The sequence below is a fragment of the Propithecus coquereli genome, unplaced genomic scaffold (genome assembly GCF_000956105.1).
Source record: "Propithecus coquereli isolate 6110/MARCELLA unplaced genomic scaffold, Pcoq_1.0 Scaffold81, whole genome shotgun sequence".
In the NCBI taxonomy this organism is placed as follows: domain Eukaryota; kingdom Metazoa; phylum Chordata; class Mammalia; order Primates; family Indriidae; genus Propithecus; species Propithecus coquereli.
The window spans coordinates 2,797,168-2,812,978 of NW_012154285.1; the positions used below are offsets into that span (position 1 = coordinate 2,797,168).

Below are 15,811 nucleotides of genomic sequence, written 5' to 3' on the forward strand. Positions count from 1 at the left end.
CACACTTTAGAGGGCAGAGCCGGCTGGCCGGGTCGACTCAGCGCCTCCTGGGGAGCTGTGATCTGGGGCCTCCCTCTCCCCGCGTGAGTCTCCCAGGAGCGAGTGGGAGCGGCCTCCCGTGTCACCACCTCGGGGCCGGGCACATGTCGCTCATAGGGCTGACGGGGTCTCTCCCGCGGGACAGCGTGTTTTGAGGCCAGGGCTGCCCTGGCATTTCTCCCACTCGTCCTCCCCGCTGGAGTGGCTCGGTGCCGGGAGCAGCGGCGCCTCCCCCGGGGGGACGGGGCTTGGGCCACAGGAAGCGAGGAGCCCGTCCACGGCTCCAGGGCGGCCCCGGAGGGCGTGTGCCTGGGGGGTGGGGGAAGGGGGAGGCCCCTGCCCCTGCCTTTGCTGTCAGGGAGGGGAAGGAGGGGGCAGGGCCTGGCGCCAGGATTGCAGCACCCCGATGGGAAAAGAACGGAAACCATGACCAGGTTCTAGTGCCGACAGGGACTGCTGACCTCGCGTCAGATGGCACGGGCTTGGGGACCGTGACCTGGGACACTGCTGGCCGAGGGCTGGGAGACGGGCGTGGGGGTCCCGGCAGGGGCCAGGCATAGCTGGGGTCGGGCGGAACTCAGACTCTCGCACGTCGACTGCCATGCTAGAAACAAGAAATGTTTTCCTTGGGGCCACGGTGTTTTATTACGAAAATAGAATAAAAACTTCGAAAACAAAACGATCCTTTCTAATTTAATGAAAAATTATTTTTTATTGTTTTCTGTGCGTGAGTTATACGCACCTTGAAAAATAGTTCACGCGGCTCCTGAGGTAGAGACGTGTGAGTTACGTGTGTTTCCTGAGGCCCCGGGGTCAAAACAGCGTGAGTTAAATACAACTCACATGGCAGTTAGTGTGCCGGCTGCGATCCTGGCCCTGCAGTGTAGCAGCATCGCTGCTCCCCTCTCTGTGCCTCAGTTTCCTCTCCTGCAGAGGAGGCCGTCAGCCAGCACCGTGATGAATGCCATGGGGTTCCACCATGCAGGGGAACGGGGTCACGGGCAGGGCCCAGGGAGTCTTGAGCTGGGGACAGGTGGGGTCAGCAGAAAGGGATGGGGTCCTGAAGCCCAGATCCCAGCCAGAGGTGAGCCTGTCAGCCAGGGCTTTGGGGACGGCAGGACCACGCCCTCGCACCCCAGGGCGTCCCCATCCTGCTCTAAGACTTTGAAGCTTTGCCTCAGCCTCAGTTTCTTCCTCTGCATAATAGGGGTGGCGACCATGGCCCTCCTGTCTCGGGTCAGTTAAGGGCACTCGGCGGATGGGCATGGTGCCCGGGGTGGGGTGGGGCGGTCCCCACAGGCTGCCGCCGCCAATGCTGCTTTCATCTTCATCATCCTCCTGGGGCTTCCTGAGGGATGCTGGGAGCCTGCCAGCATCCCATGCACAGAATGGCGCCGGCGGCCAGTGAGCGCTCCGGAGACGCGGCCTCGGGTGTCCGTGAGCGTCTCCCCTGCGCCCTCCCTTGGTGCGGCTCTTCTGAGGGTGCGGAGGAGCCACGTGGCAGGGAAGGCTCCGAGCTCAGGCCCGGTGCGGACGCGCCTCTCCAGCCGGCCACGCTGCCAGCCTCGGGTGCGGAGCTGCACCTGCTGGCCGTGTGGGTGCTGGTTACTGATCGATCCGTGGTGAGGCCCCAGGCTCAGGGGGCCCCCACTGGCCTGGATCCAGGGGCCGGTGGATAGGTGCCACGAGAGGGCGGCCCACGTGGCTGCCGCTCTCGTTGGGAGGGGTGCTGCAGCCGGGGTGGGGACCAAGCTCCGCCCTGCACAGACCCTGGCCCTGGTGTCGGATCCTGGCCGTCCCAAAGCCAGGGTGGAGACGCCATCCGTGTGGGGCAGCCCACCGGGCGGGACTCCCTCCCCAGACAGCCACACAGTCTTCTCCCTACCACCCTGGGCCCTGGTCCGCAGCACCCGCTCACCGCCACTGCCCAGTCAGGCGGATGCGGAGAGGCGACACTGTGTCGGAGCAAACTGGAACACCTCTGCCCCGGCTCCCACCTGCCGGGCCAGCTCCCAGAGGGGCGTCTCCTGTCGGGCGCGAGAGGTGCCACCGCTCTGGGCTGCGTAAAGGTCGAGCCCGTGCGTCTGAGGGTTTGCGGTTAGGAGAGGGAGCACGGGCTGGTCCAAGGACGCAGGGCCATCTGTCGGGACTCGGCAGTGACGTGGGGTGGGGGCAGCTGTTCAGGTCAGGCGGCTCTGCCCCCCCGTCTGCTTACAGAACACGGGGCGTGGGAGCTGGGGCGGATTCTTGGGGCAAAGAGAGTGGATCCCGGCCAGGAGGCTCCGGAGCGGAACCAGCAGCAGCCTCTGAGAGCCGCGGCCACCTGCAGTGGGCAGACCCTCGCCTGTGACGTGGCGTCCGCGGGGTGCCCGTGGTGGCCCCCGGGCTCCGAGGAGGGCCGAGAGGGCCCCGTGCGCTGGGCGGGCGTCAGGCCCTGGCAGGAGAAAGGGGCTCTCACGCCCCGGTCCCCTCCTTTTCCGTCTGCCTGGGGTTTGTCACCCCTGGTTTGGAGAGTGCTGTGACTGTGCCCCCCGTACACGTAGCGGGGCTCTCGGGGTTTATTTTTATTTCACTTGGCTCCACGGGATGGAAAGATGGTCTGGTTTGGCAGCTGCCTGCAGGGAGGACCTTGGGCGGCCAAGAAAATCAGTCTGCGCCTGATCAGAGAAATCGGGCGGGACGGAAGGAAGTCGGGAGGCGGCGCTGGGAGCAGCTGGCCACTCCGCTTCCTCCTCTGCCTTGGCGGCCCTCGTGCCCAGAGCGACTGGGGCAGGCGCGATGACAGGCCGGAGTGAGCAGGCGGGCCTGGCCCTGAGCCCCTCGACCTGCCCGGAACATGGGCTTGTTCTGCTCCCTGTGGGGCTGCCAGCATCTGGGCAGCCACCTTCAGACAGGCCTGGGGCCGTCCTGGCGGCTCCGGGGAATTGGGGGCATCCCCCCACCTCTCCCTTTTGCAGACTTGGAGACCGAGGCTTAGTGAGGTGGCCTGAGCTTTGGCAGGGGCAGGGCTGGGCGTCAGCGCTGCGTCCCCAGATTCCTGGATGCTTCCCCGCCCATGCCTGGGGCCGACCAGAGCCCCTCACTCTGGCGCAAATCACTCCTGCGCCTCTCAAATATCGGTGCCGGGTGCCATCCTCAGTGCCACGTAAGGATTCTCTCATTGCAGCCCCCCGGCCCCTGGCTGAGGTACAAGCATGCTGAATACCCCTGTTTTAAAAGCGAAGAAATCAGAGCACAGAGAGGTTAAGACCCTCCTCTAAGGTCACACAGCCACTAAGCAGGGGAGGCAGGAATCGAACCCAGGGCATCTGACACCAGTGCTTCCTACTCTTCCCCTCAGGCCCTGTGGACCACAGGACCCCAGGCCGCGGCCTGTCCCCAGCTCCCACCAGCTGGCCCTGGCCTCCCCTTGGGCTGACTCTGTGGTTTCCCCTCCTTTCCCCCAGCGCCCTCCTGCCCAGGTGCGCAGATCCACGTGCCTCACTGTGTTCTTCTCTCCCCTCTTCCCTGCCCTCCCTGCCAACAGCAGCAGCAGCAGCAGCAGCAGCAGCAGCAGCAGCAGCAGATGCCCCGGAGCAGCCAGGAGGAGAAAGATGAGAAGGAGAAGGAGGGGGAGAAGGAGGACGAGAAGCCAGAGGTGGAGAACGACAAGGAGGAACTGATCAAGTACGGCCCTGGCCGGGGCACAGCCAGGGGGCTGGGCAGGGGGCTGAGGACGGGATTGGCTGGCTGTCCCGGACAGCGCCTCCCTCTCCCCCTCCAGTCCTCTGAGACTGCGGAGGCAGATAGCTCATCCGAGCCCCACTCCCGAGCTAATAAATCCAGGCAATGACTTCGGAAGTCTCAGCCTCCCCTCCCCCTCCCCGTCTCCTGAGGCGCCAGGAGGGGGATCAGAGCAGCTTGGGGGGACTGGGCGTGCAGGCGGCGCTCACCTTTAGAACTATGGATGTCAGCGTGCGTTCTCGCAGATGAAGGCACGGCCTCGCCTCGGGCCCTGACGCCCCCGTGCCTGGGGGGCTGCGGGCACACGGCCAGCGGGAGGAGGGGCCGGCGCGCCTGAGCGCCAGGTACCTGTAACAGCTCAGGAATGTGGCTTCAGAGAACATCTGGCTCCCCTGCCCCTCTCCCAGAGGCTTCCAGCGAGGCCCTTTCAGCAAGATGAATGGCGAATGGGAGGGCGGGCGATGAATCCTGCCGCGGAGTCCACCCCTGCCGGGCCTGCCGCGGTTCCTCAAGGCACAGCGGCCACGTTTACACGGAGCCTTTCTCCTGCCACGAATAAAATGGCCTTGTAGATTGCTACCCGCCCGCGCCCCCCAGGGCCTCGGCAGAGAGTCTCGTAGACAGATGGCGGGAGCATCTGTTTGGCGTGTAAATGGCCTTGCCGACGGCCCCCACGCCTCCCGTTCGGGGAATAAAGCCCCATCCGGGTAGCCGCCTGGCCAGGTGCACGCCCCTTGTCGCAGCTGTGCCCCAGTTCCAGGGCAGGGAGGGTCCTTGCGGGCTGCCACCCGCCAGCCCCGCCCTGGCTCACCCCTCTTCCTGGCGTCCGCTCAGCACGCGAGAGCGGGCGGCCGGTGCGGGGCAGAGCAAGCTGACGGGGAGGTCGGCTCCGGTGGCTCAGCGGGTCCGCCCTGTCTCCCCTCTCTGGCCGTCAGGGAGAAGACAGACGACACCTCGGGGGAGGACAACGACGAGAAGGAGGCAGTGGCCTCCAAAGGCCGCAAAACCGCCAACAGCCAGGGCCGGCGCAAAGGCCGCATCACCCGCTCCATGGCCAACGAGGCCAACAGCGAGGAGGCCGTCACCCCTCAGCAGAGCGCCGAGCTGGGTGAGCCGGGGGCTGGGCAGCGCGGGCTTGGCTCGTGCGGACGCTGCGTGGGGTTTGGGTTAACCGGCAGCGGCTGAGGGGTTGGGTCCCAGCCTCAGCTACGGAGTGCGCTGTGTGGCCCCAGGGTGAGTTGCTCGACCTCTCTGTGCCTCTGTGTCCTCATCTGCACGGTGGGGAAAGTGGGTGGCCACCTCTAACCGTGGGAGGAAGGTCTTTAGTAACTTCCACGTGGGCAGAGCCTAGAACAGCGCCTGGGGTGTGGGAAGAACTCAGTGGCTTCGGCCACTGTGATTTCAGAGCTGGGGCGTGTCCCGCAGGAGTCCAGGTCGCCCATTCTGGGTGTCTTGTCCTGACTTTTACATCATCAGACCTGGTCACACTCGGCACGCGTTTCCCCGAGACAGCCCCTGTTGCGAGCTGAGCAGCCTCCACCCCTGCTTAGAAAGGTGTAGGTTCTGACGGTGCCCGCTCCGGCCCTGTGGGCATCTGAGCTCATATCTTCACTGCTGTGGGCCTCAGTTTCCCCTTCGGCTCGGAGCGGCGTTCGCGCCCTGGTGCTCTGTGCCACGCTCCCCTCCCAAAAAGGGGGAAAAGCGAGGAATTGAGCAGCAGTTCCCAAGTTCGGCCACAGGGGGCAGCCGTGCGTGTCTGTTGTCTCTGCACCTATTTTGGCAGTCTGGGGCTGTCCCTGCCGCCCCTGCGGGACCCACCCAGGGCCGGTTCTTAGGGCTCCTTCCCGGGGTGGAGCTGGTGGAGATGATGCTTCATCTCTCACAGACACCTCCTTCCCCCTGGGGTCTGGGCCAGGCACCTGCTCCCTCTTCCCAAGAGAAGTAGTTTGGACCCATTTCATAAATGGGCTACTTGAGGCTTAGAGAAGGGACACTGTGTCCCTAAGTCACAGAGTTTGTCAGGATTTGAACCCAGCCCTACTGGCCACAAACCCCGTGCAGCTTCCGTAGGTGTTTGCCGGCTGCCCTTTGGTGGTGGCGTGCTGGGAGGCCCCGGGCGGAAGGGCTTTCTGTAGAAGCGTGCTGGTTCCTGGTCCATGGGCATAGTCCTCTCGGACCCCAGGCTGAGGCAGGGGGCCGGGCTGCAGGGCGGAAAACACAGCCCTGGGGCCTCCCCAGCTTTCACCGCCTGCCTCTGGGGGTCCCGTGGGAAGGAAGGGGAGTCGGTGAGATCCTGGAGCAGCCCAGGCTGTGTGGCAGGGACCAGGGCTGCCCGTGGGGGTGGGGGCCGTCTCCCCGCTCCCTCCTGTGGGACGCCCCCCTCCCCAGCCAGCCTCTGTCAAGCACTCACTCTGTGCCTGGCGCTGTTCCAGGCGCTGAGTCCACGAAGCTGACGTCCCCCTGTCCGCCCCCGACATGGCGCGTAAGCGACTTGAAAGAAAGGGCCAGGCTCACACCCAGGGGGGCTCGGAGCAGAAGCTTACAACTAGTGCCGTGGGAGCGACGTGGCCACCTGCACCCGACCCGGGGCAGGGCTGCGTCCCTTCTGAATGACACAACGAGCCCCTCCTCCTACCGGGTTGGGGGGAGTGGAATTGTGACCCTCCAGAGCAGAGGTCTCTACCAGGGACGGTTTTACCCCTGGGGAATGTTGGGACAGCCGCAGTGCCCAGGGCGGCCCCCACAGCACAGAGCAGTTGGCTCCATGGGAGCTGCTGCCCCTGCTGCCCCACACCGTCACCATGTCCCCGGGGGGATGCGCCTTCTCAGCCAGGTGCTCACAGCAGCAGCTGTCACGGTTGAGACCCCCGACCGCCTCAGTTTCCCCATCTGTGAAATGGGCTGACTGCATGTCGTCCCCCCCCCCCGTCTCCATGGGTCACATGGAGGTTGGCCCCAAGTGACGCATGGGGATCGGCTCAGCACGGTGCCTGGCCCGGCCCGGCGGGGGCTCCAGAGTGGGGCACCGAGGAGGGGATTGGCTGGGAGGGGGCGTCTGAAACGTGGCCTCCCCTCGGGGTTCAGAGCTGTGAGCTCATGCCATCGAGGCCCCGTCCCCTCCCTCCCCGGCTCCGAGGGGGAGAGGAGCCCGTCTGTGCAGAGGGCCGGGTGCCTCCCCTCTGGGCCACCGCCAGCAATGCGTGCCTTCCTTTTCAGCCTCGATGGAGATGAACGAGAGCTCCCGCTGGACCGAAGAAGAAATGGAAACAGCCAAGAAAGGTGAGGGCGCCGGGCAGCGTCAGCGCCCCCGTCTGCATCCTGGGCGCAGCGCGTGCGGCCGGGAGGACGTTGACCCAGGGCCTGGGGTGAGGTCAAGGGGGTGGGCTCTGTTCTTGTTGGTCACGTCTCCTCAGAGCCTCAGTGTTACCTTCTAGAAAATGAGTCTGTGCGGCTGCAGTGTCCTGCTTGTCTGTGTGACGCTGGGTGTGGCTCAGGACCACCCAGCTCGTGCTGTGCACGTGGTCAGTCAGCGCTTCCAGGTGACCCCTGTGGACGGAGTGGCGGCAGCCTACCTGGATGCCCCGGGGCAGGCAGCGCTTGCTGGTGTCCTTGCTGCGGTCCTCACACGGGTGTCCGGCCCTTATGCAGAGCCTTGGAGGCCCCCATCCTAGGCGCAAGCGTGCTGTCGCCGGGCACGCCTGGGTTGTCCGGGTCAGTCATGGGAGTGCCCCACGTGGCAAGTCCCGAGACCGAACCGTGGCGATGCCGGGATCCGGCGTGCGTGGGTGCTGCTGCAGACGCCACTCCTGGCTGGCAGGTGCCTTCGTGTGGTGCCGCGGGGTGGCAGCCGGGGTCCGGCACCTCTTGCGCCTGCACCCCTCTCGGCTGTGGCCGGATGGTGTGCAACGCGCGATCGACCCCGCCGTCTCCCTGGGAGCCACAGGCATGCTTGCTGGAGCCTGGGTAGCGGAGCCCTTCACTTCCAGCTCAGTGGCCTTGGTTTGCATGTCTGTGAAGTGGGGGGCCATCCAGGTTGGCTGTGAGGACCCAAGGAAGGGCCGAGTCGGGGTGAACCACTCTGCTCCTTGCCCGTACCCTGCGCAGAGCCCACGGCGGCCGTGCCCTCTCATTTCTCTTGACCCCGAGAGGAAGGGCCTGTCCCTGCCCCCGTCCCTGTTTACGGCCGGGCAACCAAGGAGCAGAGGCCAGGGACGGCCCCGCGTCCGGAGCTGCTGCACGGGGCCGGGACCAAGCCCAGGCCTCCTGGCTCTTGGCCCACACGGCCCTGCCAGGCCCAGGCCCCGTCTCTGCTGTGCAGTTTTTTTGTGCGAAAAGCCCCGTCTCTGCTGTGCAGTTTTTTTGTGCGAAAAGCTCCAGGTCGTGACTCCCGGAGGGAACAAACGGCCTTTATGGCGAGGGCCCCGGGCACAGCGGGGCAGGAGTGTCTGAGAACAGCCTGGGCCACGGGCTGTCCGGGCCCCGCCCTGCCCTCCACCCGGCTGCGGGGCTTGCTGAGGGTCCCTCGCGCTGGGCGCTGGGTTTCAGAAACTGCCCGGGAGCAGCCGCGGCCTGGGAAGGCCCTCCGCGACCCCGCCTCTCGTCCGGGGGCTGCTTCCCGGGCCCTCCACCTCCACCCACAGGGTCCTCTCTCCTCGGAGCCCCCAGCCGAGGTGGGCCTGGAGGAAGGAGCCGGAGGGACCATGGCATCATTCAGCCGCCGGTGGCCACGGCAGGTCGAGGTTTCGTCTCCGTGCGTGCGAGGAGGTCTCGCGGGGCAGGGCTGCCTGCAGCGCACGGGGCGCGGGGTGCCGCCAGCCCCAAGGGCCGTTACGCTGTTTCTCTGTCTTTCGTGCCCACCTGCGGTCTCTGTGTGGATGTCACCGTGGGCTATGAAAGAGGCTTTGCTGAAATTGTGCGGTGTTTTTTGTTCCTCCCCTTTGACTTAATTTTGATATGATACACGTAACGTGCGATTTAAGGGAACGGTTCAGTGGTGTTAAGTACATCCACGGTGTGGCAGCCCTCCCCGGTGTCGCGTTCCAGAACTTTTTATCACCCCAGACGGAAATCCTGGACCCATTAGCGGTCACTCTCCGGCTCGCCCCGCCCGCGGCCCCGCCGGCCGCCGCTGATGCGCCTTCTGTCTCCGTGGCTGTGCCCGTGGGGACGTTCTGTGTGAACGGATCCTGCAGCGTGTGGCCGTCCGCATCTGCCTTCTGTCACGGGCCGTGGCGTTTCTGAGGTTCGTAGACACAGCTTCACATGGCTGAGCAACGCTCCGCCGCGTGCGTGGGCCGGCTGTGCGTGGACGTGTGGTGGTTTCCGTGTTCGGCTGTCGCGAGCCGGGCCACTGCGCGTCCGTGTGAGCGCGAGTTTGCCGCTCACATGCGAGTCCCCAGGCTCTGGCCCTCAGCCAGGAGGTCGCCCCGGGATCCGCCCGCTGGAGGACCCTGCGTGGACGTCCCAGGACGGCCAGCCCGTGGTCGGATGGCCTCTCGGTCCCCCTGGTGTGTGTCGTGGTGTTGCCGTGGCTCCTTCCCTGTTGCCCGGGAACCGAGAGTCGTTGGCCGCCCTCTGCCTTCCTTCCAGAAGGGCAGATCCGGAGGTTGGGAGGACGGCCGGGGATGACTCACCGGCGGGGACGGGAGTGTGCCCCACCGTCTCAAGGTTGGGTCCTCGGCGACGGCGGTGAGCTCATCCCGGGTCCTGCCCGCAGAGACGGCAGTGAGCAGGTCCCATGGGGGCCGTGCCGCGGAGGCCCTGTGCGGTGACATTTGTGATAATGCCTCGCGCCGGCGCGCTCGTCTGCCGTGAATTGCAGCAGTCTGGACGATTACTGCTCAGGGTGGCTGCTAATGGCTGTGTGTTCCAGGCAGGGGAGGGGAGGGGAGGCAGGTGCTGGTAGCGGGTGGGGGAGGGGAAGCTAGGAATGTTCCGGAGCCCCCCGCTCAGCCCTCAGAAACCCGGAGTTAGAAGAGGACCCAGGGACCGGCTGTGCCCGAGGCGGGAGGCCTGCACCCGTCGTTGCGGTGCCGCAGCCCAGGTCCTGAGCGAGACGGGTGCTCGGGGCCGGGGCAGGTGAGCAGCCGGGTGTCCCGGGGCCTTGCGACCCCCGAGCCGGCCTGAGGCACCTGGGGAAGCCTTCAGTGGCCCGGCCGTGGCGGATGAGCTGCAGAGGGCCCCCGGCCCCCGCAGGGAAACCAGATCTCAGGCTCTAGATGTTCTAGCTCTGTGACCTCAGGCAGGTCAGCCAGCGAATCCGTGCCTCAGTTTCTTCATCTGTGGGGTGGGAATTAAAGGAGTCCTCACCGTGTCAGTTCCCTGTCTGCCATGACAAAGGACTGAAAACTGGTGGCTTTAAACGACAGAAGTGTATTCCCTCCCTGTCCTGGAGTCCGAATTCAAGGTGTCCGCAGGGCCGGGCTGCCCCCCAGGGCGCGAGGGGAGGCTCCTTGCTCTCTGCGTGTGGCCTCCTGCTGCTGCCGGCAGCCCTCGGCATGCCTTGACTCGAGGCTGCGTCACTCGGGCTTTGCTGCCCTCCGCACGCAGCCCCTCCCTGTGCGTCTGTCCAAATCTCCTCCTCGTGAGCGCCCGCCGCGGTCCAGCGGGACCTCAGCTGTGCCGGAGCACGCCTGCAAGACCCTTCTGAGAACGGGAGTCCGGTCCCGGGCGCTGGTGGACGAGAGGCTTTGGGGTGCACGGTCCAACCCGGTGCTCCCCCACCACGGGTCTGGGCAAGAGCCAACGGGAGCGCTTCGGGCGGTGATGCCTTGGGCGTGCTGAGCTCCCTGTCACCACTGTGGCCACAGGCAGCACCTTAGCCCTGGGACCTGGGCCTGGCCCGCCTCTGTCTCACCCTCAGTGTCCCTCAGTCCCTAAAATGAGGCTGGATGCACCTCCCAGGGGCAGCTTAAGGGTGGAACAAGCCAAGGATGTACGGTTCTTGGTATACAGTAGGCGCTCAGAAGCAGCAGGCTTGCAGCTCAGTGCACAGACTCCGGAGCCTTTCTTCCTGGGGTTGGTCCCGGCTCTGCCTCTCTCGGGGCCTGACGGAGAGCAGGAGCCTGCTCCTCTGGGCCTCGGCACCCCCGTGCCTGGGGGTGAGGGTCGCGGCTAAGTGGTCTACTGGGCACGGGTACGATGACAGCTGGAGGGGGTTCCGCGGTGCTGGGGGCCACCCGGTCAGGGCCACCCAGAGGAAGGGGCCGCCGGGCTGACACCCCAATCCTGAAAAGATAATCGCAGCAGGGAAGGCTGCGCGGCCCTTCCCGGGTGCTGGGAACTGCTCGATGCCTTACACGCATGAAGTCGCTTGACCTTTGCCAACGTCACGAGGCAGGCGCTATCATTAGTTTCTTTATCCAAGTGAGGAAACCAAGGCCCAGAGACATTTAGTGAGCCGCTGAGGGTCACACAGCTGTGAAGTGGTGGAGCTGGGATTTGAACCCAGCACTCTTGTCGTCGAGTAGGGATGGGGCTGGTGTGAGGATTGAGTGAGTCAGTCCAGCAACCTGGCTACTGTTGACCTGCTAGGGAAGGAGGAAAGGGCATCCGGCAGAGGGAACAGCATGTGCAAAGGCCCTGTTGCAGGGACAGTGTGGTCTTGTGAGAAGCTGTTGAAATCCAGAGAGGGAAGGGGAGAGACGGGGTAGAGGGGCCTTGCCAGCTGTGGGACGGTTTGGCTATTGTTCTAAGAGCATGGGGGGGACTGGGGGAGGGGCCAGGGACACAATGACCCACAGGATCCTGCCTTGCCGCCTTGTGCGCACGGGGTCACGCACGGGGTCACGGCTGCCTGCCCCGGGGCTCCTGCGGCGTGGGGGCTGGGCATGTGCAGGGGGCACCTTCCTAGGAAGCGGGCAGCCCCAGGGAGCTGGCTGCCTGCCCTGGGCTCTGCACCACCCCGGGAGGGAGGGGCAGGGCAGGCCTGGGCTGGGATGAGGGACTCTGGTTCCCCTGGGAAAGGTCAGCCCGGCCTGGCTGGGAGTCTCCACCCAGCTGTGAGAGAGGCTCAGGGCTCTGCCCGCAGCTCCTCGGCCCCCAGCCCCCTTCGCTGGCAGGCAGAGACCCTGCTGTGGAGAGGTGGGAAGGCCCCCGGCAGGCCATCGTCACACCAGCCAGGCCGGGGATAGGCCCTGGCCCACCTCTGGGCCGCCTGGCCTCCAGGGGCCTGCCTGCCAAGGGGAGAGGGCAGAGGTGAGTGGCCCACAGGGGAGGGTGCTGCAGGGGTCAGGCCCTGGTGGCCCCCCATGAGCCCAGAAGTCTCCCCTGGGAACTCACGGCCTGCTGGCGGCCTGGCCTCTCCGGGGGAGCGGGGAGGGGCAGGTGATCGCCCTGCGTGAGGCTTGATTGGCTTTAGCGGATAAAGAGTCTAAGACGCAGAGAGGGGTGGGGAAGGGAGGCGCAAGCCCCCAGCTTGGAGCCTGAGGGAGCGGGACCTCCCCCACCACGGGCGTGTTATCAAAGTCTGGTGCTGTGCCCACCATGGGCACCGCTAAAGGGGAGCAGCCCACGCACGAGGCCCGGGGGGGGCGGGGCAGCGTGGCGCAGTGGTTAGCACACAGGCGTGGGCGCTGGTGTCAGTCAGGGCCCTGCGGGAGGCGGGGCCATACCCAGGGTGGGTGACGAGGAGGCTGATGTTTGGGGACAGTGCGGCGCCCCAGGGCTGGCATTAGTGGCGTTTCCACCCGGGGGTTGCAGAGACACTGCTACGGAAGATACGCATCCCGGGCTTGCTGGCCACCCGGCCAGACTTAGGATTAGGGTTAGGGTCAGTCAGGGTTTCCGCACATTCCGGGGGTGCAGCCGGGCGTGGCGGGGTCCAGTAGACCGTTCTCCCTGGTCGGCGCCCTTGAGGGTAGGATCAGGCGTCGTGCAGCCCATCTTCACTGCTGGGGGAACATCTGCAAACCGCGTCCACGTCGGACCTGACTCAGGGACAGAGACACCTAGCGGTCGACACGACAGTGATGATGTCTGTTACCACGTGGCAGGTGTCCCCCGGCGAGGCGGGTCCCCCGCACATGCGTGTGCGCTCGTAGGTGTCCGTACGGCCTCTGCCTTGCCCGTGGGAGGACTGGGACCGGAGCGGGGAGCCTGTATCCGCACAGTGGCGCGTGGGGAGGCCGTCCGAGGGCGCGGCCTGGTGGCTCCCCGCTTCGCTCTGCTGCACGGGAGAACGTGGCGTTGGAAGGTGCGGCGCGGCGCGTTCCCAGAGTGGTAGGTGAGGCAGCGCCGGGTGGCACGCAGGCGACTTTATTTCATCTTAATGAGCGTATCTTACCATGCGCGGGAGCAGAAGCGGCCGCCACACGCCGTGCGTCTGACTCACAGGCGTGATCGCGGGAGCGGAGGCTCAGGCGGGTCCCGGGGCTTGTATTAAAGAGAGTAGATGGGGAGAAAACGCAGGTGGGTAACAGTTCAGGTGTGCTGTCCTCCTGCGCACGTCCGTCCCCTGGGCCGTGAGGACGGCAGCAGTCTGGTAGCCCTGACGCGGGACCCAGCAGGTGCCCGCAAGGCAGCCTGTGGAACCACCCCAGGGCTTGGGGTTTCCAAATTGAGGAAGTGGCAGGACTCGGGCCTAAGAGGGCTGGATGTTTTCCCCCCCTTTGATAGTAGTTTGGGCAGGAAATCTCGAGTTTCTCTGGGAAAACGGCAGCTGGTGGGGGAGGGGCGGCGGGGGACGTGCACCCCACTCAGGCAGCCTGGGGTTCTCCCTGGAAGGAGCCGGAAACCTCAGGGTTGGATGCAGCTGGCTGGAGTGGAGAGGGCTAGTGTCCTTCCGGGGTGGGGGGCGGGTCTCCAGAGCGAACGGCTGCGGCGTCCCCGGACGCAGGTGGGTGGTGGTGCCCGCAAGCGCCGGCTGCCAGGACAGGTCTGCGCACCCACGGGGGACGGCAGCTCGGGGAAGGATCCGGGGCAGGGGCACAGGCCCCTCTGGGGTCTGGTGCGCTTGAGCCAGGGGGCCGTGTCCCGGGCCCCCGGATGGTGCACAGGGAGCTGCTCCAGGGGTGCCCAGAGCAGCCAGCAGTAGAGACACCCCTCTGCGCCCCCTCCCTGCGGCCGCCCGGCTCCCTCGCAGGGTTCCCACTCCAGACCCTGACTCAGACCTCCTGGCTTAACTTCCTGTCTTGGTCAATTTCACTTCCTAGTTCCTGCCTCCTAACTCTTCAGAACAAAACTCCTTCCTTAGAAATCAGAAGTGGGGTCAGGGAATCCGGACCGCAGGGTGTGTTGGCAGAATCTGCTGTCTGGGCCAGCCCAGAGCGTGTGTGGGATGTGCTCCCGGGTGTCCAGGGCACCCTCCAGCCTCCACTTTGGAGGGGGTGGGGGTCAAAGAGGGCTTCCCTGAGGTGCCACTTGAGGCTCATGTGTGAGAAAGAAGAGCTTGTGCAAATGTCCTGGGGCTCACAGTGAAATGGCTGCCTGGAGTGAGCGGAGGAGGGGCCGGACAGGTGGGCGGCGCCAGCTCCCCAGGGCATCCTGGGCCAGCTGAGGCCTTTGGATTTTATCCCAAGAGCTTCTGGTGGTCACTGGAAGATTTAAGCAGAGAAGTGACTTGATCGGATTGGCATCCTTAAAAACTCACTCCGACCTCCCGTGTGGGACTCAGGTGGAAAAAGCTAGATCCCTGGTTGCCCTCCCCTGGCGTCGTGCCACGGGATGCCTTTTGCCTCCCAGGTTTTCACGGGCGGGAGAGCGAAGCTGAGGGCTGAAGGGAAGAGCAGGTTAGTGATCCCGGAGTCGGGGAAATCAGTCCGGGCCTGAATCTGGGCTCCAAAGTTCAGCTCAGTTAACTTTCAACCTCCGGGAGCCGCCTGGGTGCTTCCGCAGGTGTCCTCAGGCAGCAGGCTGATGGGGCTGTTGGGGGGTCTCAGAGAGCTAGGAGAGAGGTGCTGGTGTCCCCAGACCCTCCGGCACCAGGGAACCCTTGGGGGACCCCAAGCCCTTCCCCCCAGCCTAAATGGTCGGAGACGTCGTTAGCTCTCGCAAGAGGCTCTTCCAATCCTAGCTTCCCCCAGAATGCGAAGCCGGCCCTGCCCACCCACAGTCCCCCACGGAGGGCCCGGCCGCCCTTGGCAGCAGCAGGCCGGGCGGGGGGCAGACCGCAGGTGGAACTGGCACGGAGAGATGACAGCGGAAGAAGCTGTTTGCTCCCCGTCTGCCGGGGGTGGAGAAGCTCTGTTTTTCTGGAACCCTCATCTGTTCTTGCCGCTGCTGACGCCGCCACCGCTAGGGATGGGGAGAGAGGGAGGGAGCCAGTGCCAAGTTGGCCCGCCCCTTCTGAACCTGGGCCTCTGCCATGCTCCCCCGCCCGCCCGCCCGCTCCCGAGAGCCTCCGTCTGGAGGTCACATTCAGTCCTGACGCGGCTTGCTGGGTCAGGCAGCAGGAGGATCGGAGCCCCGCCCGGGGGTGCAGCCAGGCTGCTGGGGGCACCGCTGCCCTGTCAGGCCTGGGTCTCCGGATTTCGCCCAGCTCGGGGGTCTGGAGGGTCCTGCCTGGCACCACTTGGGCACACGGGTACCTGGGAGCCGTGGCCGCTGCACCCTGGCGACGCCTGGCACAGAGGCACCCGCGCACAACTGGCAACTTCCCGCTGCCCGCCCCCCTCGGGGAAGGGCACCTCTCCGCCCCGGGGCAGCCGGGGGTGGCAGCGGCCCCTGGAGGAGCCCTGGGCCACCAGGGCAGGCGGCGCACAGAGCCGCCTCCCCGCCCTTCTCCAGCCAGCCTCCGCCCGCCAGCCCTCCCTCCTTCCCTCCCTCCCTCCCTCGCCGCCGCCGTTGGACGGAGAAGGATGTGAGGCAGAGCTGAGCCGCCAGCAGCCGCCAGGCAGGAGCCTCGCAGAGCCGCCGCGGCCGCCGGCCTCCCCAACCGCCTCTCCTAGCTCCGCTCCCCGGAGCATCCTCCCTGCCCCATGTTTCCGGAAAACTTGGCCGAGGGGGAGACGCGGATGAGAGGATGTGAGTGAGTGGCCCCAGGAGGGGATGGGGGAGCGGCGGGTGCTGGTGACAGGGAAGGCGACGTGGCTTTAGGAAATCGCGGCTTGGC

General features: G+C 65.9%; 1 protein-coding gene across 1 annotated transcript in view; it reads left to right on the plus strand.

Annotated features, from left to right (window-relative positions):
• The window catches only part of NCOR2 (nuclear receptor corepressor 2), a 169,527-nt gene that overhangs the window by 98,876 nt on the left and 54,840 nt on the right, over window positions 1–15,811 (plus strand). The gene's annotated exons all lie outside the window — the stretch shown is intronic.